The following is a 26,531-nucleotide window of genomic DNA, read 5'->3' on the forward strand; positions in this document are numbered from 1 at the left end:
CTCACCTTTCCCCTTAAGCAAGCATAAGTTGGTTTTCTAAATTTGAGACCCTGTTTTGTTTTGTAATTCAGTTCCTGTGTAGCCAAGTTTACATTCCGTGTATTACTGATATCTTATGATGTTTCTTTTTCTGTGTGACTTATTTCGGTTAGAATCATCGTACCTGAATCCACTCATTGTGCTCCTAAGGGCCTGATGACATAGATTTCATTGCTGAGTGATATTGCTTTGTAAGTAAATACCACAACTTCTTTATCCATTTTTCACTTTCTGCGATGTTGAACTTGTACTGTAAACGAGGTTCTTGTAAACAGAGCCGTCCCAAACTTTGGGATGGCTGTGTCTTTTTGAATTTAATTTCCCTAAGCTATAGGACCCTAAGTGGAAGTGCCCTAGGCTCTGTTGCTTTGTTTTTTAGATGTTTCAGGAAACACCATACACTTCTCCCGAGTGTCTGTTGGCAATTTACATCCCGCCCATCAGCATAACAAGGCTCCCAGTTCTCCATGGCCTGTCCTGCCTTTCTGGATTTTACACTTTTTTCAGATGGCCCTTTTGACTGGGGGGATGTGAGACTTCATTGTAGTGCAGATTTCCTTTGCCAGCTTGCTTGGTTGGCCAAAAAGTGCATATGCGTTTTTTCCTGAATATATTCAGGAAAAAACCCATACGCACTTTTTGGCCAAGTGCATCATTGTGGACGTTCTGCCTCTTTTCCTATGCTTTCAATGCAATTCCAGTCTACCTCCTGAAATCGGTTTCCTGCAATTCTGCGCCGCTTTCAAGTCCTCTTGGCAGCCTTACTTCAGTATATTTTTGGACGATAGCTGTCATTTATAACTCTGCAGGTTTGTGAATTACAGTGCCCCTGAGCTCCTTTCTTCAACTCGCTTTCTTGTGAGCTGGCCGCAACACCGCAGGATGGCTTCAGGCCCTAATATGGTTCCGGCACGGCACGCTGAGCCTTTGGTTAATTCCTCTTCCTAGTGGGAAATGAGAGTTAAATTTGCCCGTCCAGACACCTCCAGCTAGTCTCTCATTGGTTCTCGCTATTCCTGTTCATCTTCCGCAGAAATTGCAAACTGGGCCAAACAGGAGGTTAAAGGGACTGACTCTCCAAGTTGTGAGAGTGTTAGTAAAGTGTCTGGAATGATGCACCCGAGTACCAGGGTACGAAAACTGAGACATATTTGAACACGTCTCCCGATCACATGGTTGATCATACTCTAGGTTCCACATGCATGTTTTAGCTGAAGGAAGAATACCTTAAACCTGGGTAGTTGAAACCCGTGGAATGGGTACCATGCAATATGACTTCAAAGGGTCTTCATTTGCTCACCGAACCTCTCCAATCCTGTCACTGCTGCGTTTATGCCCCTGTACACATGCTTGATTCTCTTTTGGAGACATAGCAATCCATAGGTTTTAAGATATTTACTAGTCAGGTACATTCTTAGGCGTTTAATATGGGGTGTTGAGTCCATTTCGTTGAGCAAGGAGTAGCTCTTTTCTATTCCATATTTGGCTTAAGGAAATTTATCTGTGCTCATTTCAATCTCTGGTTTTATGCAGCACCCCAACTCACCTTTCCCCTTAAGCAAGCATAAGTTGGTTTTCTAAATTTGAGACCCTGTTCTGTTTTGGAATTCAGTTCCTGTGTAGCCAAGTTTACATTGCGTGTATTAGTGATATCTTATGATGTTTCTTTTTCTGTGTGACTTATTTCATTTAGAATCATCGTACCTGAATCCACTCATTATGCTGCTACGAGCCTGATGACATAGATTTCATGCTGAGTGATACTGCATTGTACGTAAGTACCACAAGTTCTTTATCCGTTTTTCACTTTCTGCGATGTTGAACTTGTACTGTAAACGACGTTCTTGTAAACAGAGGTGTCCCAAACTTTGGGGTGGCTGTGTCTTTTTGATTTTAATTTCCCTAAGCTATAGGACCATAAGTGGCAGTGCCCTAGGCTCTGTTGCTTTGTTTTTTAGATGTTTCAGGAAACACCATACACTTCTCCCGAGTGTCTGTTGGCAATTTACATCCCGCCCATCAGCATAACAAGGCTCCCAGTTTTCCATGGCCTGTCCTGCCTTTCTGGATTTTACACTTTTTTCAGATGGCCCTTTTGACCGGGGGGAAGTGAGACTTCATTGTAGTGCAGATTTCCTTTGCAAGCTTGCTTGGTTGGCCAAAAAGGGCGTATGCGTTTTTTCCTGAATATATTCAGGAAAAAACGCATACGCCCTTTTTGACCAAGTGCATCATTGTGGACGCTCTGCCTCTTTTCCTATGCTTTCAATACAATTCCAGTCTACCTCCTGAAATCGGTTTCCTGCAATTTTGCCCCGCTTTCAAGTCCTCTTGGCAGCCTTACTTCAGTATATTTTTGGACGATAGCTGTCATTTATAACTCTGCAAGTTTGTGCATTACAGTGTCCCTGAGCTCCTTTCTTCAACTCGCTTTCTTGTGAGCTGGCCGCAACACCGCAGGATGGCTTCAGGCCCTAATCTGGTTCCGGCACGGCATCCTGAGCCTTTGGTTAATTCCTCTTCCCGGTCGGAAATGAGAGTTAAATTTGCCCGTCCAGACACCTCCAGCTAGTCTCTCATTGGTTCTCGCTATTCCTGTTCATCTTCCGCAGAAATTGCAAACTGGGCCAAACAGGAGGTTAAAGGCGCTGACTCTCCAAGTGGGGAGAGTGTTAGTAAAGCATCTGGAATGTTGCACCCTAGTACCAGGCGAGAAAAACTGAGACATATTTGAACACGTCTCCCGTTCACACGGTTGATCATACTCTGGGTTCCACATGCATGTTTTAGCTGAAGGAAGAATACCTTAAACCTGGAGAGTTGAAACCAGTGGAATGGGTACCATGAAATATTACTTCAAAGGGTCTTCATTTGCCTACCGATCCTCTCCAATCCTATCACTGCTGCATTTATGCCCCTGTACACACGCTTGATTCTCTTTTGGAGACATAGCAATCCATAGGTTTTAAGATACTTACTAGTCAGGTACATTCTTAGGCGTTTAATATGGGGTGTTGAGTCCATTTCGTTGAGCAAGGAGTAGCTCTTGTCTATTCCATATTTGGCTTAAGGAATTTTATCTGTGCTCATTTCAATTTCTGGTTTTATGCAGCACCCCAACTCACCTTTCCCCTTAAGCAAGCATAAGTTGGTTTTCTAAATTTGAGACCATGTTCTGTTTTGGAATTCAGTTCCTGTGTAGCCAAGTTTACATTCCGTGTATTACTGATATCTTATAATGTTTCTTTTTCTGTGTGACTTATTTCAGTTAGAATCATCATACCTGAATCCACTCACTGTCTGCTAAGGGCCTGATGACATAGATTTCATTGCTCAGTGATATTGATTTGTAAGTAAATACCACAACTTCTTTATCCATTTTTCATTTTCTGCGATGTTGAACTTGTACTGTAAACGAGGTTCTTGTAAACAGAGGCGTCCCAAACATTGGGGTGGCTGTGTCTTTTTGATTTTAATTTCTCTAAACTATAGGACCATAAGCGGAAGTGCCCTAGGCTCTGTTGCTTTGTTTTTTAGATGTTTCAGGAAACACCATACACTTCTCCCAAGTGGTTCTTGGCAATTTACATCCCGCCCATCAGCATAACAAGGCTCCCAGTTCTCCATGGCCTGTCCTGCCTTTCTGGATTATACACTTTTTTCAGATGGCCCTTTTGACCGGGGGGAAGTGAGACTTCATTGTAGTGCAGATTTCCTTTGCAAGCTTGCTTGGTTGGCCAAAAAGGGCGTATGCGTTTTTTCCTGAATATATTCAGGAAAAAACGCATACGCCCTTTTTGGCCAAGTGCATCATTGTGGACGTTCTGCCTCTTTTCCTATGCTTTCAATGCAATTCCAGTCTACCTCCTGAAATCGGTTTCCTGCAATTCTGCCCTTCTTTCAAGTCCTCTTGGCAGCCTTACTTCAGTATATTTTTGGATGATAGCTGTCATTTATAACTCTGCAGGTTTGTGAATTACAGTGCCCCTGAGCTCCTTTCTTCAACTCGCTTTCTTGTGAGCTGGCCGCAACACCGCAGGATGGCTTCAGGCCCTAATCTGGTTCCGGCACGGCACGCTGAGCCTTTGGTTATTTCCTCTTCCTGGTGGGAAATGAGAGTTAAATTTGCCCGTCCAGACACCTCCAGCTAGTCTCTCATTATGCTCGCTATTCCTGTTCATCTTCCGCAGAAATTGCAAACTGGGCCAAACAGGAGGTTAACAGCGCTGACTCTCCAAGTGGGGAGAGTGTTAGTTAAGCATCTGGAATGTTGCACCCGAGTACCAGGGGAGGAACACTGAGACATATTTGAACACGTCTCCCATTCACACGGTTGATCGTACTCTGGGTTCCACATGCATGTTTTAGCTGAAGGAAGAATACCTTAAACCTTGAGAGTTGAGACCCGTGTAATGGATACCATGCAATATGACTTCAAAGGGTCTTCATTTGCTCACCGAACCTCTCCAATCCTATCACTGCTGCGTTTATGCCCCTGCCCACATGCTTGATTCTCTTTCGGAGACATAGCAATCCATAGGTTTTAAGATACTTACTAGTCAGGTACATTCTTAGGCGTTTAATATGCGGTGTTGAGTCCATTTCGTTGAGCAAGGAGTAGCTCTTGTCTATTCCATATTTGGCTTAAGGAACTTTATCTGTGCTCATTTCAATCTCTGGTTTTATGCAGCACCCCAACTCACCTTTACCCTTAAGCAAGCATAAGTTGGTTTTCTAAATTTGAGACCCTGTTCTGTTTTGGAATTCAGTTCCTGTGTAGCCAAGTTTACATTCCATGTATTACTGATATCTTATGATGTTTCTTTTTCTGTGTGACTTATTTCAGTTAGAATCATCATACATGAATCCACTCATTGTGCTGCTAAGGGCCTGATGACATAGATTTCATTGCTGAGTGATATTGCTTTGTAAGTAAATACCACAACTTCTTTATCCATTTTTCACTTTCTGCGATGTTGAACTTGTACTGTAAACGAGGTTCTTGTAAACAGAGGTGTCCCAAACTTTGGGGTGGCTGTGTCTTTTTGATTTTAATTTCCCTAAGCTATAGGACCATAATTGGAAGTGCCCTAGGCTCTGTTGCTTTGTTTTTTAGATGTTTCAGGAAACACCATACACTTCTCCCGAGTGTCTGTTGGCAATTTACATCCCGCCCATCAGCATAACGAGGCTCCCAGTTCTCCATGGCCTCTCCTGCCTTTCTGGATTTTACACTTTTTTCAGATGGCTCTTTTGACCGGGGGGAAGTGAGACTTCATTGAACTACAGATTTCCTTTGCAAGCTTGCTTGGTTGGCCAAAAAGGGCGTATGCGTTTTTTCCTGAATATATTCAGGAAAAAACGCATACGCCCTTTTTGGCCAAGTGCATCATTGTGGACGTTCTGCCTCTTTTCCTATGCTTTCAATGCAATTCCAGTCTACCTCCTGAAATCGGTTTCCTGCAATTCTGCCCTTCTTTCAAGTCCTCTTGGCAGCCTTACTTCAGTATATTTTTGGATGATAGCTGTCATTTATAACTCTGCAGGTTTGTGAATTACAGTGCCCCTGAGCTCCTTTCTTCAACTCGCTTTCTTGTGAGCTGGCCGCAACACCGCAGGATGGCTTCAGGCCCTAATCTGGTTCCGGCACGGCACGCTGAGCCTTTGGTGATTTCCTCTTCCTGGTGGGAAATGAGAGTTAAATTTGCCCGTCCAGACACCTCCAGCTAGTCTCTCATTATGCTCGCTATTCCTGTTCATCTTCCGCAGAAATTGCAAACTGGGCCAAACAGGAGGTTAAAGGCGCTGACTCTCCAAGTGGGGAGAGTGTTAGTTAAGCATCTGGAATGTTGCACCCGAGTACCAGGGGAGGAACACTGAGACATATTTGAACACGTCTCCCATTCACACGGTTGATCGTACTCTGGGTTCCACATGCATGTTTTAGCTGAAGGAAGAATACCTTAAACCTTGAGAGTTGAGACCCGTGTAATGGATACCATGCAATATGACTTCAAAGGGTCTTCATTTGCTCACCGAACCTCTCCAATCCTATCACTGCTGCGTTTATGCCCCTGCCCACATGCTTGATTCTCTTTCGGAGACATAGCAATCCATAGGTTTTAAGATACTTACTAGTCAGGTACATTCTTAGGCGTTTAATATGCGGTGTTGAGTCCATTTCGTTGAGCAAGGAGTAGCTCTTGTCTATTCCATATTTGGCTTAAGGAACTTTATCTGTGCTCATTTCAATCTCTGGTTTTATGCAGCACCCCAACTCACCTTTACCCTTAAGCAAGCATAAGTTGGTTTTCTAAATTTGAGACCCTGTTCTGTTTTGGAATTCAGTTCCTGTGTAGCCAAGTTTACATTCCATGTATTACTGATATCTTATGATGTTTCTTTTTCTGTGTGACTTATTTCAGTTAGAATCATCATACCTGAATCCACTCATTGTGCTGCTAAGGGCCTGATGACATAGATTTCATTGCTGAGTGATATTGCTTTGTAAGTAAATACCACAACTTCTTTATCCATTTTTCACTTTCTGCAATGTTGAACTTGTACTGTAAACGAGGTTCTTGTAAACAGAGGTGTCCCAAACTTTGGGGTGGCTGTGTCTTTTTGATTTTAATTTCCCTAAGCTATAGGACCATAATTGGAAGTGCCCTAGGCTCTGTTGCTTTGTTTTTTAGATGTTTCAGGAAACACCATACACTTCTCCCGAGTGTCTGTTGGCAATTTACATCCCGCCCATCAGCATAACAAGGCTCCCAGTTCTCCATGGTCTGTCCTGCCTTTCTGGATTTTACACTTTTTTCAGATGGCCCTTTTGACCGGGGGGAAGTGAGACTTCATTGTAGTGCAGATTTCCTTTGCAAGCTTGCTTGGTTGGCCAAAAAGGGCGTATGCGTTTTTTCCTGAATATATTCAGGAAAAAACGCATACGCCCTTTTTGGCCAAGTGCATCATTGTGGACGTTCTGCCTCTTTTCCTATGCTTTCAATGCAATTCCAGTCTACCTCCTGAAATCGGTTACCTGCAATTTTGCCCGGCTTTCAAGTCCTCTTGGCAGCCTTACTTCAGTATATTTTTGGACGATAGCTGTCATTTATAACTCTGCAGGTTTGTGAATAACAGTGCCCCTGAGCTCCTTTCTTCAACTCACTATCATTTGAGCTGGCCGCAACACCGCATGATGGCTTCAGGCCCTAATCTGGTTCTGGCACGGCACGCTGAGCCTTTGGTTAATTCCTCTTCCTGGTGGGAAATGAGAGTTAAATTTGCCCGTCCAGACACCTCCAGCTAGTCTCTCATTGGTTCTCGCTATTCCTGTTCATCTTCCGCAGAAATTGCAAACTCGGCCAAACAGGAGGTTAAAGGGACTGACTCTCCAAGTGGGGAGAGTGTTAGTAAAGCGTCTGGAATGTTGCACCCGAGTACCAGGGGAGGAAAACTGAGACATATTTGAACACGTCTCCCGATCACATGGTTGATCATACTCTAGGTTCCACATGCATGTTTTAGCTGAAGGAAGAATACCTGAAACCTGGGTAGTTGAAACCCGTGGAATGGGTACCATGCAATATGACTTCAAAGGGTCTTCATTTGCTCACCGAACCTCTCCAATCCTATCACTGCTGCGTTTATGTCCCTGTACACATGTTTGATTCTCTTTCGGAGACATAGCAATCCATAGGTTTTAAGATACTTACTAGTCAGGTACATTCTTAGGCGTTTAATATGCGGTGTTGAGTCCATTTCGTTGAGCAAGGAGTAGCTCTTGTCTATTCCATATTTGGCTTAAGGAACTTTATCTGTGCTCATTTCAATCTCTGGTTTTATGCAGCACCCCAACTCACCTTTCCCCTTAAGCAAGCATAAGTTGGTTTTCTAAATTTGAGACCCTGTTCTGTTCTGTAATTCAGTTCCTGTGTAGCCAAGTTTACATTCCGTGTATTACTGATATCTTATGATGATTCTTTTTCTGTGTGACTTATTTCAGTTAGAATCATCATACCTGAATCAACTCATTGTGCTGCTAAGGGCCTGATGACATAGAGTTCATGGCTGAGTGATATTGCTTTGTAAGTAAATACCACAAGTTCTTTATCCATTTTTCACTTTCTGTGATATTGAACTTGTACGGTAAACGAGGTTCTTGTAAACAGAGGCGTCCCAAACTTTGGGGTGACTGTGTCTTTTTGATTTTAATTTCCCTAAGCTATAGGACCATAAGTGGAAGTGACCTTGGCTCTGTTGCTTTGTTTTTTAGATGTTTCAGGAAACACCATACACTTCTCCCAAGTGTCTGTTGGCAATTTACATCCCGCCCATCAGCATAACAAGGCTCCCAGTTCTCCATGGCCTGTCCTGCCTTTCTGGATTTTACACTTTTTTCAGATGGCCCTTTTTACCGCGGGGAAGTGAGACTTCACTGTAGTGCAGATTTCCTTTGCAAGTTTGATTGGTTGGCCAAAAAGTGCGTATGCGTTTTTTCCTGAATATATTCAGGAAAAAACGCATACGCCCTTTTTGGCCAAGTGCATCATTGTGGACGTTCTGCCTCTTTTCCTATGCTTTCAATGCAATTCCAGTCTACCTCCTGAAATCGGTTTCCTGCAATTCTGCGCCGCTTTTAAGTCCTCTTGGCAGCCTTACTTCAGTATATTTTTGGACGATAGCTGTCATTTATAACTCTGCAGGTTTGTGAATTACAGTGCCCCTGAGCTCCTTTCTTCAACTCGCTTTCTTTTGAGCTGGCCGCAACACCGCAGGATGGCTTCCGGCCCTAATCTGGTTCCAGCATGGCACGTTGAGCCTTTGGTTATTTCCTCTTCCTTGTGGGAAATGAGAGTTAAATTTGCCCGTCCAGACACCTCCAGCTAGTCTCTCATTGGTTCTCCCTATTCCTGTTCATCTTCCGCAATAATTGCAAACTGGTTCAAACAAGAGTTTAAAGGCGCTGACTCTCAAAGTGGGGAGAGTGTTAGTAAAGAGTCTGGAATGTTGCACCCGAGTACCAGGGGAGGAAAACTGAGACATATTTGAACACGTCTCCCGTTCACACGATTGATCATACTCTGGGTTCCACATGCATGTTTTAGCTGAAGGAAGAATACCTTAAACCTGGAGAGTTGACACCCGTGTAATGGGTACCATGCAATATGACTTCAAAGGGTCTTCATTTGAGCACCGAACCTCTCCAATCCTATCACTGCTGCGTTTATGCCCCTGTACACATGCTTGATTCTCTTTTGGATACATAGCAATCCTTAGGTTTTAAGATAGTTACTAGTTAGGTACATTCTTAGGCGTTTAATATGGGGTGTTGGGTCCATTTCGTTGAGCAAGGATTAGCTCTTGTCTATTCCATATTTGGCTTAAGGAACTTTATCTGTGCTCATTTCAATCTCTGGTTTTATGCAGCACCCCAAATCACCTTTCCCCTTAAGCAAGCATAAGTTGGTTTTCTAAATTTGAGACCCTGTTCTGTTTTGGAATTCAGTTCCTGTGTAGCCAAGTTTACATTCCGTGTATTAGTGATATCTTATGATGTTTCTTTTTCTGTGTGACTTATTTCAGTTAGAATCATCGTACCTGAATCCACTCATTATGCTGCTACGGGCCTGATGACATAGATTTCATTGCTGAGTGATACTGCATTGTACGTATGTACCACAAGTTCTTTATCCATTTTTCACTTTCTGTGATATTGAACTTGTACAGTAAACGAGGTTCTTGTAAACAGAGGCGTCCCAAACTTTGGGGTGGCTGTGTCTTTTTGATTTTAATTTCCCTAAGCTATAGGACCATAAGTGGAAGTGCCCTAGGCTCTGTTGCTTTGTTTTTTAGATGTTTCAAAAACACCATACACTTCTCCCGAATGTCTGTTGGCAATTTACAGCCCACCCATCAGCATAACAAGGATCCCAGTTCTCCATGGCCTGTCCTGCCTTTCATGATTTTACACTTTTTTCAGATGCCCCTTTTGACCGGGGGGAAGTGAGACTTCATTGTAGTGCAGATTTCCTTTGCAAGCTTGCTTGGTTGGCCAAAAAGAGCGTATGCGTTTTTTCCTGAATATATTCAGGAAAAAACGCATACGCCCTTTTTGGCCAAGTGCATCATTGTGGACGCTCTGCCTCTTTTCCTATGCTTTCAATGCAATTCCAGTCTACCTCCTGAAATCGGTTTCCTGCAATTCTGCCCCGCTTTCAAGTCCTCTTGGCAGCCTTACTTCAGTATATTTTTGGACGATAGCTGTCATTTATAACTCTGCAGGTTTGTGAATTACAGTGCCCCTGAGCTCCTTTCTTCAACTCGCTTTCTTGTGAGCTGGCCGCAACACCGCAGGATGGCTTCAGGCCCTAATCTGGTTCCGGCACGGCACGCTGAGCCTTTGGTTATTTCCTCTTCCTGGTGGGAAATGAGAGTTAAATTTGCCCGTCCAGACACCTCCAGCTAGTCTCTCATTGGTTCTCCCTATTCCTGTTCATCTTCCGCAGAAATTGCAAACTGGGCCAAACAGGAGGTTAAACGTGCTGACTTTCCAAGTGGGAAGAGTGTTAGTAAAGCGTCTGGAGTGTTGCACCCGAGTACAAGGGGAGGAAAAGTGAGACATATTTGAACACGTCTCACGTTCACACGGTTGATCATACTCTGGGTTCCAGATGCATGTTTTAGCTGAAGGAAGAATACCTTAAACCTGGAGAGTTGAGACCCGTGTAATGGGTACCATGCAATATGACTTCAAAGGGTCTTCATTTGCTCACCGAACCTCTCCAATCCTATCACTGCTGCGTTTATGCCCGTGTACACACGCTTGATTCTCTTTTGGAGACATAGCAATCCATAGGTTTTAAGATACTTACTAGTCAGGTACATTCTTAGGCGTTTAATATGGGGTGTTGAGTCCATTTCGTTGAGCAAGGAGTAGCTCTTGTCTATTCCATATTTGGCATAAGGAACTTTATCTGTGCTCATTTCAATCTCTGGTTTTATGCAGCACCACAACTCACCTTTCCCCTTAAGCAAGCATAAGTTGGTTTTCTAAATTTGAGACCCTGTTCTGTTCTCTAATTCAGTTCCTGTGTAGCCAAGTTTACATTCCTTGTATTAGTGATGTCTTATGATGTTTCTTTTTCTGTGTGACTTATTTCAGTTAGAATCATCGTACCTGAATCCACTCATTATGCTGCTACGGGCCTGATGACATAGATTTCATTGCTGAGTGATACTGCATTGTACGTATGTACCACAAGTTCTTTATCCATTTTTCACTTTCTGTGATATTGAACTTGTACAGTAAACGAGGTTCTTGTAAACAGAGGCGTCCCAAACTTTGGGGTGGCTGTGTCTTTTTGATTTTAATTTCCCTAAGCTATAGGACCATAAGTGGAAGTGCCCTAGGCTCTGTTGCTTTGTTTTTTAGATGTTTCAAAAACACCATACACTTCTCCCGAATGTCTGTTGGCAATTTACAGCCCACCCATCAGCATAACAAGGATCCCAGTTCTCCATGGCCTGTCCTGCCTTTCTGGATTTTACACTTTTTTCAGATGGCCCTTTTGACCGGGGGGAAGTGAGACTTCATTGTAGTGCAGATTTCCTTTGCAAGCTTGCTTGGTTGGCCAAAAAGGGCGTATGCGTTTTTTCCTGAATATATTCAGGAAAAAACGCATACGCACTTTTTGGCCAAGTGCATCATTGTGGACGCTCTGCCTCTTTTCCTATGCTTTCAATGCAATTCCAGTCTACCTCCTGAAATCGGTTTCCTGCAATTCTGCCCCGCTTTCAAGTCCTCTTGGCAGCCTTACTTCAGTATATTTTTGGACGATAGCTGTCATTTATAACTCTGCAGGTTTGTGAATTACACTTCCCCTGAGCTCCTTTCTTCAACTCGCTTTCTTTTGAGCTGGCCGCAACACCGCAGGATGGCTTCAGGCCCTAATCTGGTTCCGGCACGGCACGCTGAGCCTTTGGTTAATTGTTCTTCCTGGTGGGAAATGAGAGTTAAATTTGCCCGTCCAGACACCTCCAGCTAGTCTCTCATTGGTTCTCGCTATTCCTGTTCATCTTCCGCAGAAATTGCAAACTGGGCCAAACAGGAGGTTAAAGGCGCTGACTCTCCAAGTGGGGAGAGTGTTAGTAAAGCGTCTGGAATGTTGCACCCGAGTACCAGGGTACGAAAACTGAGATATATTTGAACACGTCTCCCGATCACATGGTTGATCATACTCTGGGTTCCACATGCATGTTTTAGCTGAAGGAAGAATACCTTAAACCTGGAGTGTTGAGACCCGTGGAATGGGTACCATGCAATATGACTTCAAAGGGTCTTCATTTGCTCACCGAACCTCTCCAATCCTATCACTGCTGCGTTTATGCCCCTGTACACATGCTTGATTCTCTTTTGGAGACATAGCAATCCATAGGTTTTAACATACTTACTAGTCAGGTACATTCTTAGGCGTTTAATATGCGGTGTTGAGTCCATTTCGTTGAGCAAGGAGTAGCTCTTGTCTATTCCATATTTGGCTTAAGGAACTTTATCTGTGCTCATTTCAATCTCTGGTTTTATGCAGCACTCCAACTCACCTTTCCCCTTAAGCAAGCATAAGTTGGTTTTCTAAATTTAAGACCCTGTTCTGTTTTGGAATTCAGTTCCTGTGTAGCCAAGTTTACATTCCATGTATTACTGATATCTTATGATGTTTCTTTTTCTGTGTGACTTATTTCAGTTAGAATCATCGTACCTGAATCCACTCATTGTGCTGCTAAGGGCCTGATGACATAGATTTCATTGCTGAGTGATATTGCTTTGTAAGGAAGTACCACAACTTCTTTATCCATTTTTCACTTTCTGCTATGTTGAACTTGTACTGTAAACGAGGTTCTTGTAAACAGAGGCGTCCCAAACTTTGGGGACGCTGTGTCTTTTTGATTTTAATTTCCCTAAGCTATAGGACGATAAGTGGAAGTGCCCTAGGCTCTGTTGCTTTGTTTTTTAGATGTTTCAGGAAACATCATACACTTCTTCCGAGTGTCTGTTGGCAATTTCCATCCCGCCCATCAGCATAACAAGGCTCCCAGTTCTCCATGGCCTCTCCTGCCTTTCTGGATTTTACGCTTTTTTCAGATAGCCTGTTTCACCAGAGGGAAGTGAGACTTCATTGTAGTGCAGATTTCCTTTGCAAGCTTGCTTGGTTGGCCAAAAAGGGCGTATGCGTTTTTTCCTGAATATAATCAGGAAAAAACGCATACGCCCTTTTTGGCCAAGTGCATCATTGTGGACATTCTGCCTCTTTTCCTATGCTTTCAATGCAATTCCAGTCTACCTCCTGAAATCGGTTTCCTGCAATTCTGCCCCGCTTTCAAGTCCTCTTGGCAGCCTTACTTCAGTATATTTTTGGACGATAGCTGTCATTTATAACTCTGCAGGTTTGTGAATTACAGTGCCCCTGAGCTCCTTTCTTCAACTCGCTTTCTTGTGAGCTGGCCGCAACACCGCAGGATGGCTTCAGGCCCTAAACTAGTAAAGGCATGGCACGCTGAGCCTTTGGTTATTTCCTCTTCCTGGTGGGAAATGAGAGTTAAATTTGCCTGTCCAGACACCTCCAGCTAGTCTCACATTGGTTCTCCCTATTCCTGTTCATCTTTCGCAGAAATTGCAAACTGGGCCAAACAGGAGGTTAAAGGCGCTGACTCTCCAAGTGGGGAGAATGTTAGTAAAGCGTCTTGAATGTTGCACATGAGTACCAGGGGAGGAAAACAGAGACATATTTGAACACATCTCCCGTTCACATGGTTGATCATACTCTGGGTTCCACATGCATGTTTTAGCAGAAGGAAGAATACCTTAAACCTGGAGAGTTGAGACAGGTGTAATGGGTACCATGCAATATGACTTCAAAGGGTCTTCATTTGCTCACCGAACCTCTCCAATCCTATCACTGCTGCGTTTATGCCCCTGTACACACGCTTGATTCTCTTTTGGAGACATAGCAATCCATAGAATTAAGATACTTACTAGTCAGGTACATTCTTAGGCGTTTAATATGGGGTGTTGAGTCCATTTCGTTGAGCAAGGAGTAGCTCTTTTCTATTACATATTTGGCTTAAGGAACTTTATCTGTGCTCATTTCAATCTCTGGTTTTATGCAGCACCCCAACTCACCTTTCCCCTTAAGCAAGCATAAGTTTGTTTTCTAAATTTGAGACCCTGTTCTGTTTTGGAATTCAGTTCCTGTGTAGCCAAGTTTACATTCCGTGTATTAGTGATATCTTATGATGTTTCTTTTTCTGTGTGACTTATTTCAGTTAGAATCATCGTACCTGAATCCACTCATTATGCTGCTACGGGCCTGATGACATAGATTTCATTGCTGAGTGATACTGCATTGTACGTAAGTACCACAAGTTCTTTATCCATTTTTCACTTTCTGTGATATTGAACTTGTACGGTAAACGAGGTTCTTGTAAACAGAGGCGTCCCAAACTTTGGGGTGGCTGTGTCTTTTTGATTTTAATTTCCCTAAGCTATAGGACCATAAGTGGAAGTGCCCTAGGCTCTGTTGCTTTGTTTTTTAGATGTTTCAGGAAACACCATACACTTCTCCCGAGTGTCTGTTGGCAATTTCCATCTCGCCCATCAGCATAACAAGGCTCCCAGTTCTCCATGGCCAGTCCTGCCTTTCTGGATTTTACGCTTTTTTCACGTGGACCGTTTGACCGGGGGGAAGTGAGACTTCATTGTAGTGCAGATTTCCTTTGCAAGCTTGCTTGGTTGGCCAAAAAGTGTGTATGCGTTTTTAACTGAATATATTCAGGAAAAAACGCATATGCCCTTTTTGGCCAAGTGCATCATTGTGGACGCTCTGCCTCTTTTCCTATGCTTTCAATGCAATTCCAGTCTACCTCCAGAAATCGGTTTCCTGCAATTCTGCCCCGCTTTCAAGTCCTCTTGGCAGCCTTACTTCAGTCTATTTTTGGACGATAGCTGTCATTTATAACTCTGCAGGTTTGTGAATTACAGTGCCCCTGAGCTCCTTTCTTCAACTCGCTTTCTTGTGACCTGGCGGCAACACGGCAGGATGGCTTCAGGCCCTAATCTGGTTCCGGCACGGCACGCTGAGCCTTTGGTTAATTCCTCTTCCTGGAGGGAAATGAGAGTTAAATTTGCCCGTCCAGACACCTCCAGCTAGTCTCTCATTGGTTCTCCCTATTCCTGTTCATCTTCCGCAGAAATTGCAAACTGGGCCAAACAGGAGGTTAAACGGACTGACTCTCCAAGTCGGGAGAGTGTAAGTAAAGCGTCTGGAATGTTGCACCCGAGTACCAGGGTTTGAAAACTGAGACATATTTGAACACGTCTCCCGATCACATGGTTGATCATACTCTAGGTTCCACATGCATGATTTAGCTGAAGGAAGAATATCTTAAACCTGGGTAGTTGAAACCCGTGTAATGGGTACCATGCAATATGACTTCAAAGGGTCTTCATTTCCTCACCGACCCTCTCCAATCCTATCACTGATGCGTTTATGCCCCTGTACACACGCTTGATTCTCTTTCGGAGACATAGCAATCCATAGGTTTTAAGATACATACTAGTCAGGTACATTCTTAGGCATTTAATATGGGGTGTTGAGTCCATTTCGTTGAGCAAGGAGTAGCTCTTGTCTATTCCATATTTGGCTTAAGGAACTTTATCTGTGCTCATTTCAATCTCTGGTTTTATGCAGCTCCCCAATTCACCTTTCCCCTTAAACAAGCATAAGTTGGTTTTCTAAATTTGAGATCCTGTTCTGTTTTGGAATTCAGTTCCTGTGTAGCCAAGTTTACATTCCGTGTATTAGTGATATCTTATGATGTTTCTTTTTCTGTGTGACTTATTTCAGTTAGAATCATCGTACCTGAATCCACTCATTATGCTGCTACGGGCCTGATGACATAGATTTCATTGCTGAGTGATACTGCATTGTACGTAAGTACCACAAGTTCTTTATCCATTTTTCACTTTCTGTGATATTGAACTTGTACGGTAAACGTGGTTCTCGTAAACAGAGGCGTCCCAAACTTTGGGGTGGCTGTGTCTTTTTTATTTTAATTTCCCTAAGCTATAGGACCATAAGTGGAAGTGCCCTAGGCTCTGTTGCTTTGTTTTTTAGATGTTTCAGGAAACAGCATACACTTCTCCCGAGTGTCTGTTGGCAATTTACATCCCGCCCATCAGCATAACAGGGCTCCCAGTTCTCCATGGCCTGTCCTGCCTTTCTGGATTTTACACTTTTTTCAGATTGCCCTTTTGACCGGGGGGAAGTGAGACTTCATTGTAGTGCAGATTTCCTTTGCAAGCTTGCTTGGTTGGCCAAAAAGGGCGTATGCGTTTTTTCCTGAATATATTCAGGAAAAAACGCATACGCCCTTTTTGGCCAAGTGCATCATTGTGGACGTTCTGCCTCTTTTCCTATGCTTTCAATGCAATTCCAGTCTACCTCCTGAAATCGGTTTCCTGCAATTCTGCCCCGCTTTCAAGTCCTCTTGGCAGCCTTACTTCAGTATATTTTTGGACGATAGCTGTCATTTATAACTCTGCACGTTTGTGAATTACAGTGCCCCTGAGTTCCTTTCTTCAACTCGCTTTCTTTTGAGCTGGCCGCAACACCGAAAGGATGGCTTCAGGCCCTAATATGGTTCCGGCACGGCACGCTGAGCCTTTGGTTAATTCCTCTTCCTGGTGGGAAAAGAGAGTTAAATTTGCCCGTCCAGACACCTCCAGCTAGTCTCTCATTGGTTCTCGCTATTCCTGTTCATCTTCCACAGAAATTGCAAACTGGGCCAAACAGGAGGTTAAAGGGACTGACTCTCCAAGTGGTGAGAGTGTTAGTAAAGCGTCTGGAATGCTGCACCCGAGTACCAGGGTACGAAAACTGAGACATATTTGAACACGTCTCCCGATCACATGGTTGATCATACTCTAGGTTCCACATGCATGTTTTAGCTAAAGGAAGAATACCTTAAACCTGGGTAGTTGAAACCCGTGGAATGGGTACCATGCAATATGACTTCAAAGGGTCTTCATTTGCTCACCGAACCTCTCCAATCCTATCACTGCTGCGTTTATGCCCCTGTAAACATGATTGGTTCTCTTTCGGGGACATAGCAATCCATAGGTTTTAAGATACTTACTAGTCAGGTACATTCTTAGGCGTTTAATATGCGGTGTTGAGTCCATTTCGTCGAGCAAGGTGTAGCTCTTGTCTATTCCATATTTAGCGTAAGGAACTTTATCTGTGCTCATTTCAATCTCTGGTTTTATGCAGCACCCCAACTCACCTTTGCCCTTAAGCAAGCATAAGTTGGTTTTCTAAATTTGAGACCCTGTTATGTTTTGTAATTCAGTTCCTGTGTAACCAAGTTTACATTCTGTGTATTAGTGATATCTTATGATGTTTCTTTTTCTGTGTTACTTATTTCAGTTAGAATCATCGTACCTGAATCCACTCATTGTGCTCCTAAGGGCCTGATGACATAGATTTCATTGCTGAGTGATATTGCTTTGTAAGTAAATACCACATCTTCTTTATCCATTTTTCACTTTCTGCGATGTTGAACTTGTACTGTAAACGAGGTTCTTGTAAACAGATCCGTGCCAAACGTTGGGGTGGCTGTTTTTTTTTGAATTTAATTTCCCTAAGCTATAGGACCGTAAGTGGAAGTGCCCTAGTCTCTGTTGCTTTGTTTTTTAGATGTTTCAGGAAACACCATACACTTCTCCCGAGTGTCTGTTGGCAATTTACATCCCGCCCATGAGCATAACAAGGCTCCCAGTTCTCCATGGCCTGTCCTGCCTTTCTGGATTTTACACTTTTTTCAGATGGCCCTTTTGACCGGGGGGAAGTGAGACTTCATTGTAGTGCAGATTTCCTTCGCAAGCTTGCTTGGTTGGCCAAAAAGGGCGTATGCGTTTTTTCCTGAATATATTCAGGAAAAAACGCATACGCCCTTTTTGGCCAAGTGCATCATTGTGGACGTTCTGCCTCTTTTCCTATGCTTTCAATGCAATTCCAGTCTACCTCCTGAAATCGGTTTCCTGCAATTCTGCCCCGCTTTCAAGTCCTCTTGGCAGCCTTACTTCAGTATATTTTTGGACGATAGCTGTCATTTATAACTCTGCAGGTTTGTGAATAACAGTGCCCCTGAGCTCCTTTCTTCAACTCGCTTTCTTTTGAGCTGGCCGCAACACCGCAGGATGGCTTCAGGCCCTAATCTGGTTCCGGCACGGCACGCTGAGCCTTTGGTTAATTCCTCTTCCTGTTGGGAAATGAGAGGTAAATTTGCCCGTCCAGACACCTCCAGCTAGTCTCTCATTGGTTCTCGCTATTCCTGTTCATCTTCCGCAGAAATTGCAAACTGGGCCAAACAGGAGGTTAAAGGGACTGACTCTCCAAGTGGGGAGAGTGTTAGTAAAGCGTCTGGAATGTTGCACCCGAGTACCAGGGTACGAAAACTGAGACATATTTGAACACGTCTCCCGATCACATGGTTGATCATACTCTAGGTTCCACATGCATGTTTTTGCTGAAGGAAGAATACCTTAAACCTGGGTAGTTGAAACCCGTGGAATGGGTACCATGCAATATGACTTCAGAGGGTCTTCATTTGCTCACCGAACCTCTCCAATCCTATCACTGCTGCGTTTATGCCCCTGTACACATGCTTGATTCTCTTTCGGAGACATAGCAATCCATAGGTTTTAAGATACTTACTAGTCAGGTACATTCTTAGGCGTTTAATATGCGGTGTTGAGTCCATTTCGGCGAGCAAGGAGTAGCTCTTGTCTATTCCATATTTGGCTTAAGGAACTTTATCTGTGCTCATTTCAATCTCTGGTTTTATGCAGCACCCCAACTCACCTTTCCCCTTAAGCAAGCATAAGTTGGTTTTTTAAATTTGAGACCCTGTTATGTTTTGTAATTCAGTTCCTGTGTAGCCAAGTTTACATTCCGTGTATTAGTGATATCTTATGATGTTTCTTTTTCTGTGTGACTTATTTCAGTTAGAATCATCGTACCTGAATCCACTCATTGTGCTCCTAAGGGCCTGATGACATAGATTTCATTGCTGAGTGATATTGCTTTGTAAGTAAATACCACAACTTCTTTATCCATTTTTCACTTTCTGCGATGTTGAACTTGTACTGTAAACGAGGTTCTTGTAAACAGAGCCGTGCCAAACTTTCAGGTTGCTGTGTCTTTTTGATTTTAATTTCCCTAAGCTATAGGACCATAAGTGGAAGTGCCCTAGGCTCTGTTGCTTTGTTTTTTAGATGTTTAAGGAAACACCATACACTTCTCCCGAGTGTCTGTTGGCAATTTACATCCCGCCCATCAGCATGACAAGGCTCCCAGTTCTCCATGGCCTGTCCTGCCTTTATGGATTTTACACTTTTTTCAGATGGCCCTTTTGACCGGGGGGATGTGAGACTTCATTGTAGTGCAGATTTGCTTTGCAAGCTTGCTTGGTTGGCCAAAAAGTGCGTATGCTCTTTTTCCTGAATATATTCAGGAAAAAAATCATACGCCCTTTTTGACCAAGTGCATCATTGTGGACGTTCTGCCTCTTTTCCTATGCTTTCAATGCAATTCCAGTCTACCTCCTGAAATCGGTTTCCTGCAATTCTGCCCCGCTTTCAAGTCCTCTTGGCAGCCTTACTTCAGTATATTTTTGGACGATAGCTGTCATTTATAACTCTGCAGGTTTGTGAATTACAGTGACCTTGAGCTCCTTTCTTCAACTCGCTTTCTTGTGAGCTGGCCGCAACACCGCAGGATGGCTTCAGGCCCTAATCTGGTTCCGGCATGGCACGGTGAGCCTTTAGTTACTTCCTCTTCCTGGTGGGAAATGAGAGTTAAATTTGCCCGTCCAGACACCTCCAGCTAGTCTCTCATTGGTTCTCGCTATTCCTGTTCATCTTCCGCAGAAATTGCAAACTGGGCCAAACAGGAGGTTAAAGGGACTGACTCTCCAAGTCGGGAGAGTGTTAGTAAAGCGTCTGGGATGTTGCACCCGAGTACCAGGGTACGAAAACTGAGACATATTTGAACATGTCTCCCGATCACATGGTTGATCATACTCTAGGTTCCACATGCATGTTTTAGCTGAAGGAAGAATACCTTAAACCTGGGTAGTTGAAACCCGTGGAATGGGTACCATGCAATATGACTTCAAAGGGTCTTCATTTGCTCACGAACCTCTCCAATCCTATCACTGCTGCGTTTATGCCCCTGTACACATGCTTGATTCTCTTTCGGAGACATAGCAATCCATAGGTTTTAAGATACTTACTAGTCAGGTACATTCTTAGGCGTTTAATATGCGGTGTTGAGTCCATTTCGTTGAGCAAGGAGTAGCTCTTGTCTATTCCATATTTGGCTTAAGGAACTTTATCTGTGCTCATTTCGATCTCTGGTTTTATGCAGCACCCCAACTCACCTTTACCCTTAATTAAGCATAAGTTGGTTTTCTAAATTTGAGACCCTGTTCTGTTCTGTAATTCATTTCCTGTGTAGCCAAGTTTATTGCTTGTATTACTGATATCTTATGATGTTTCTTTTTCTGTGTGACTTTTTTCAGTTAGAATCATCATACCTGAATCCACTCATTGTGCTGCTAAGGGCCTGATGACATAGACTTCATTGCTGAGTGATATTGCTTTGTAAGTAAATACCACAACTTCTTTATCCATTTTTCACTTTCTGCGATGTTGAACTTGTACTGTAAACGAGTTTCTTGTAAACAGAGGCGTCCCAAACTTTGGGGTGGCTGTGTCTTTTTGATTTTAATTTCCCTAAGTTATAGGACCATAAGTGGAAGTGCCCTAGGCTCTGTTGCTTTGTTTTTTAGATGTTTCAGGAAACACCATACACTTCTCCCGAGTGTCTGTTGGCAATTTACATCCCGCCCATCAGCATAACAAGGCTCCCAGTTCTCCATGGCCTGTCCTGCCTTTCTGGATTTTACACTTTTTTCAGATGGCCCTTTTGACCGGGGGGAAGTGAGACTTCATTGTAGTGCAGATTTCCTTTGCAAGCTTGCTTGGTTGGCCAAAAAGGGCATATGCGTTTTTTCCTGAATATATTTAGGAAAAAACGCATACGCCCTTCTTGGCCAAGTGCATCATTGTGGACGTTCTGCCTCTTTTCCTATGCTTTCAATGCAATTCCAGTCTACCTCCTGAAATCGGTTTCCTGCAATTCTGCCCCGCTTTCAAGTCCTCTTGGCAGCCTTACTTCAGTATATTTTTGGATGATAGCTGTCATTTATAACTCTGCAGGTTTGTGAATAACAGTGCCCCTGAGCTCCTTTCTTCAACTCGCTTTCTTTTGAGCTGGCCGCAACACCGCAGGATGGCTTCAGGCCCTAATCTGGTTCCAGCACGGCACGCTGAGCCTTTGGTTAATTCCTCTTCCTGGTGGGAAATGAGAGTTAAATTTGCCCGTCCAGACACCTCCAGCTAGTCTCTCACTGGTTCTCGCTATTCCTGTTCATCTTCCGCAGAAATTGCAAACTGGGCCAAACAGCAGGTTAAAGGGACTGACTCTCCAAGTCGGGAGAGTGTTAGTAAAGCGTCTGGAATGTTGCACCCGAGTACCAGGGTACGAAATCTGAGACATATTTGAACACGTCTCCCGATCACATGGTTGATCATACTCTAGGTTCCACATGCATGTTATAGCTGAAGGAAGAATACCTTAAACCTGGGTAGGTGAAACCCGTGGAATGGGTACCATGCAATATGACTTCAAAGGGTCTTCATTTGCTCACCGAACCTCTCCAATCCTATCACTGCTGCGTTTATGCCCCTGCACACAAGCTTGATTCTCTTTTGGAGACATAGCAATCCATAGGTTTTAAGATACTTACTAGTCAGGTACATTCTTAGGCGTTTAATATGCGGTGTTGAGTCCATTTCGTTGAGCAAGGAGTTGCTCTTGTCTATTCCATATTTGGCTTAAGGAACTTTATCTGTGCTCATTTCAATCTCTGGTTTTATGCAGCTCCCCAACTCACCTTTCCCCTTAAGCAAGCATAAGTTGGTTTTCTAAATTTGAGACCCTGTTCTGTTCTGTAATTCAGTTCCTGTGTAGCCAAGTTTACATTCCGTGTATTACTGATATCTTATGATGTTTCTTTTTCTGTGTGACTTATTTCAGTTAGAATCATCGTACCTGAATCCACTCATTGTGCTGCTAAGGGCCTGATGACATAGATTTCATTGCTGAGTGATATTGCTTTGTACGTAAGTACCACAAGTTCTTTATCCATTTTTCACTTTCTGCGATGTTGAACTTGTACTGTAAACGAGGTTCTTGTAAACAGAGGCGTCCCAAATTTTGGGGTGGCTATGTCTTTTTGATTTTAATTTCCCTAAGCTATGGGACCATAAGTGGAAGTGCCCTAGGCTCTGTTGCTTTGTTTTTTAGATGTTTCAGGAAACACCATACACTTCTGCGGAGTGTCTGTTGGCAATTTCCATCCCGCCCATAAGCATAACAAGGCTCCCAGTTCTCCATGGCCTCTCCTGCCTTTCTGGATTTTACACTTTTTTCAGATGGCCCTTTTGACCGGGGGGAAGTGAGACTTCATTGTAGTGCAGATTTCCTTTGCAAGCTTGCTTGGTTGGCCAAAAAGGGCGTATGCGTTTTTTCCTGAATATATTTAGGAAAAAACGCATACGCCCTTTTTGGCCAAGTGCATCATTGTGGACGTTCTGCCTCTTTTCCTATGCTTTCAATGCAATTCCAGTCTACCTCCTGAAATCGGTTTCCTGCAATTCTGCTCCGCTTTCAAGTCCTCTTGGCAGGCTTACTTCAGTATATTTTTGGATGATAGCTGTCATTTATAACTCTGCAGGTTTGTGAATTACAGTGTCCCTGAGATCCTTTCTTCAACTCGCTTTCTTGTGACCTGGCCGCAACACCGCTGGATTGCTTCAGGCCCTAATCTGGTTCCGGCACGGCACGCTGAGCCTTTGGTTAATTCCTCTTCCTGGTGGGAAATGAGAGTTAAATTTGCCCGTCCAGACACCTCCAGCTAGTCTCTCATTGGTTCTCGCTATTCCTGTTCATCTTCCGCAGAAATTGCAAACTGGGCCAAACAGGAGGTTAAAGGGACTGACTCTCCAAGTCGGGAGAGTGTTAGTAAAGCGTCTGGAATGTTGCACCCGAGTACCAGGGGAGGAAAACTGAGACATATTTAAACACGGCTCCCGTTCACACGGTTGATCATACTCTGGGTTCCACATGCATGTTTTAGCTGAAGGAAGAATACCTTAAACCTGGAGAGTTGAGACCCGTGGAATGGGTACCATGCAATATGACTTCAGAGGTCTTCATTTGCTCACCGAACCTCTCCAATCCTATCACTGCTGCGTTTATGTCCCTGTACACACGCTTGATTCTCTTTTGGAGACATAGCAATCCATAGGTTTTAAGATACTTACTAGTCAGGTACATTCTTAGGCGTTTAATATGCGGTGTTGAGTCCATTTCGTTGAGCAAGGAGTAGCTCTTGTCTATTCCATATTTGGCTTAAGGAACTTTATCTGTGCTCATTTCAATCTCTGGTTTTATGCAGCACCCCAACTCACCTTTACCCTTAAGCAAGCATAAGTTGGTTTTCTAAATTTGAGGCCCTGTTCTGTTTTGGAATTCAGTTCCTGTGTAGCCAAGTTTACATTCCGTGTATTAGTGATATCTTATGATGTTTCTTTTTCTGTGTGACTTATTTCAGTTAGAATCATCATACCTGAATCCACTCATTGTGCTGCTAAGGGCCTGATGACATAGATTTCATTGCTGAGTGATATTGCTTTGTAAGTAAATACCACAACTTCTTTATCCATTTTTCACTTTCTGGGATGTTGAACTTCTACTGTAAACGAAGTTCTTGTAAACAGAGCCGTTCCAAACTTTGGGGTGGCTGTGTCTTTTGGATTTTAATTTCCCTAAGCTATAGGACCATAAGTGGAAGTGCCCTAGGCTCTGTTGCTTTGTTTTTTAGATGTTTCAGGAAACACCATACACTTCTCCCGAGTGTCTGTTGGCAATTTACATCCCGCCCATCAGCATAACAAGGCTCCCAGTTCTCCATGGCCTGTCCTGCCTTTCTGGATTTTACACTTTTTTCAGATGGCCGTTTTGACCGGGTGGAAGTGAGACTTCATTGTAGTGCAGGTTTCCTTTGCAAGCTTGCTTGGTTGGCCAAAAAGGGCATATGCGTTTTTTCCTGAATATATTCAGGAAAAAACGCATACGCCCTTTTTGGCCAAGTGCATCATTGTGGACGTTCTGCCTCTTTTCCTATGCTTTCAATGCAATTCCAGTCTACCTCCTGAAATCGGTTTCCTGCAATTCTGCCCCGCTTTCAAGTCCTCTTGGCAGCCTTACTTCAGTCTATTTTTGGACGATAGCTGTCATTTATAACTCTGCAGGTTTGTGAATTACAGTGCCCCTGAGCTCTTTTCTTCACCTCGCTTTCTTTTGAGCTGGCCGCAACACCGCAGGATGGCTTCAGGCCCTAATCTGGTTCCGGCACGGCACGCTGAGCCTTTGGTTATTTCCTCTTCCTGGTGGGAAATGAGAGTTAAATTTGCCCGTCCAGACACCTCCAGCTAGTCTCTCATTGGTTCTCGCTATTCCTGTTCATCTTCCGCAGAAATTGCAAACTGGGCCAAACAGGAGGTTAAAGGCGCTGACTCTCCAAGTGGGGAGAGTGTTAGTAAAGCGTCTGGAATGTTGCACCCGAGTACCAGGGGAGGAAAACTGAGACATATTTGAACACGTCTCCCGTTCACACGGTTGATCATACTCTGGGTTCCACATGCATGTTTTAGCTGAAGGAAGAATACCTTAAACCTGGAGAGTTGAGACCCGTGGAATGGGTACCATGCAATATGACTTCAAAGGGTCTTCATTTGCGCACCGAACCTCTCCAATCCTATCAATGCTGTGTTTATGCCCCTGTACAGATGCTTGATTCTCTTTTGGATACATAGCAATCCATAGGTTTTAAGATAGTTACTAGTCAGGTACATTCTTAGGCGTTTAATATGGGGTGTTGAGTCCATTTCGTTGAGCAAGGAGTAGCTCTTGTCTATTCCATATTTGGCTTAAGGAACTTTATCTGTGCTCATTTCAATCTCTGGTTTTATGCAGCACCCCAACTCACCTTTCCCCTTAAGCAAGCATAAGTTGGTTTTCTAAATTTGAGACCCTGTTCTGTTCTGTAATTCAGTTCCTGTGTAGCCAAGTTTACATTCCGTGTATTAGTGATATCTTATGATGTTTCTTTTTCTGTGTGACTTATTTCAGTTAGAATCATCGTACCTGAATCCACTCATTATGCTGCTACGGGCCTGATGACATAGATTTCATTGCTGAGTGATATTGCTTTGTAAGTAAATACCACAACTTCTTTATCCATTTTTCACTTTCTGTGATGTTGAACTTGTACTGTAAACGAGGTTCTTGTAAACAGAGGCGTCCCAAACTTTGGGGTGGCTGTGTCTTTTTGATTTTAATTTCCCTAAGCTATAGGACCATAAGTGGAAGTGCCCTAGGCTCTGTTGCTTTGTTTTTTAGATGTTTCAGGAAACACCATACACTTCTCCTGAGTGTCTGTTGGCGATTTACATCCCGCCCATCAGCATAACAAGGCTCCCAGTTCTCCATGGCCTGTCCTGCCTTTCTGGATTTTACACTATTTTCAGATGACCCTTTTGACCGGGGGGAAGTGAGACTTCATTGTAGTGCAGATTTCCTTTGCAAGTTTCCTTGGTTGGCCAAAAAGGGCGTATGCATTTTTTCCTGAATATATTCAGGAAAAAACGCATACGCCCTTTTTGGCCAATTGCATCATTGTGGACGTTCTGCCTCTTTTCCTATGCTTTCCATGCAATTCCAGTCTACCTCCTGAAATCGGTTTCCTGCAATTCTGCCCCGCTTTCAAGTCCTCTTGGCAGCCTTACTTCAGTATATTTTTGGACGATAGCTGTCATTTATAACTCTGCAGGTTTGTGAATTACAGTGCCCCTGAGCTCTTTTCTTCACCTCGCTTTCTTTTGAGCTGGCCGCAACACCGCAGGATGGCTTCAGGCCCTAATCTGGTTCCGGCACGGCACGCTGAGCCTTTGGTTATTTCCTCTTCCTGGTGGGAAATGAGAGTTAAATTTGCCCGTCCAGACACCTCCAGCTAGTCTCTCATTGGTTCTCGCTATTCCTGTTCATCTTCCGCAGAAATTGCAAACTGGGCCAAACAGGAGGTTAAAGGCGCTGATTCTCCAAGTGGGGAGAGTGTTAGTAAAGCGTCTGGAATGTTGCACCCGAGTACCAGGGGAGGAAAACTGAGACATATTTAAACACGGCTCCCGTTCACACGGTTGATCATACTCTGGGTTCCACATGCATGTTTTAGCTGAAGGAAGA

The 26,531-nt window shown here is 43.6% G+C and overlaps 1 long non-coding RNA gene across 4 annotated transcripts in view; it reads left to right on the forward strand.

The window, feature by feature from the left end:
• The window catches only part of LOC307181353, an 881,369-nt gene that overhangs the window by 383,109 nt on the left and 471,729 nt on the right, over positions 1-26,531 (forward strand). Inside the window, exons 1-2 of one of the 4 annotated variants that reach the window (XR_013826532.1) lie at positions 19,120-19,184; positions 19,803-19,912. The exons of the other annotated variants lie outside the window; for them this stretch is intronic. This is a non-coding gene — a long non-coding RNA (uncharacterized lncRNA). Of the gene's footprint in view, positions 1-19,119; positions 19,185-19,802; positions 19,913-26,531 lie in introns of those variants that run through there. 4 annotated transcript variants of the gene reach the window in all.

The sequence above is a fragment of the Stenella coeruleoalba genome, assembly GCF_951394435.1.
Source record: "Stenella coeruleoalba genome assembly, contig: scaffold_48, whole genome shotgun sequence".
NCBI lineage: Eukaryota > Metazoa > Chordata > Mammalia > Artiodactyla > Delphinidae > Stenella > Stenella coeruleoalba.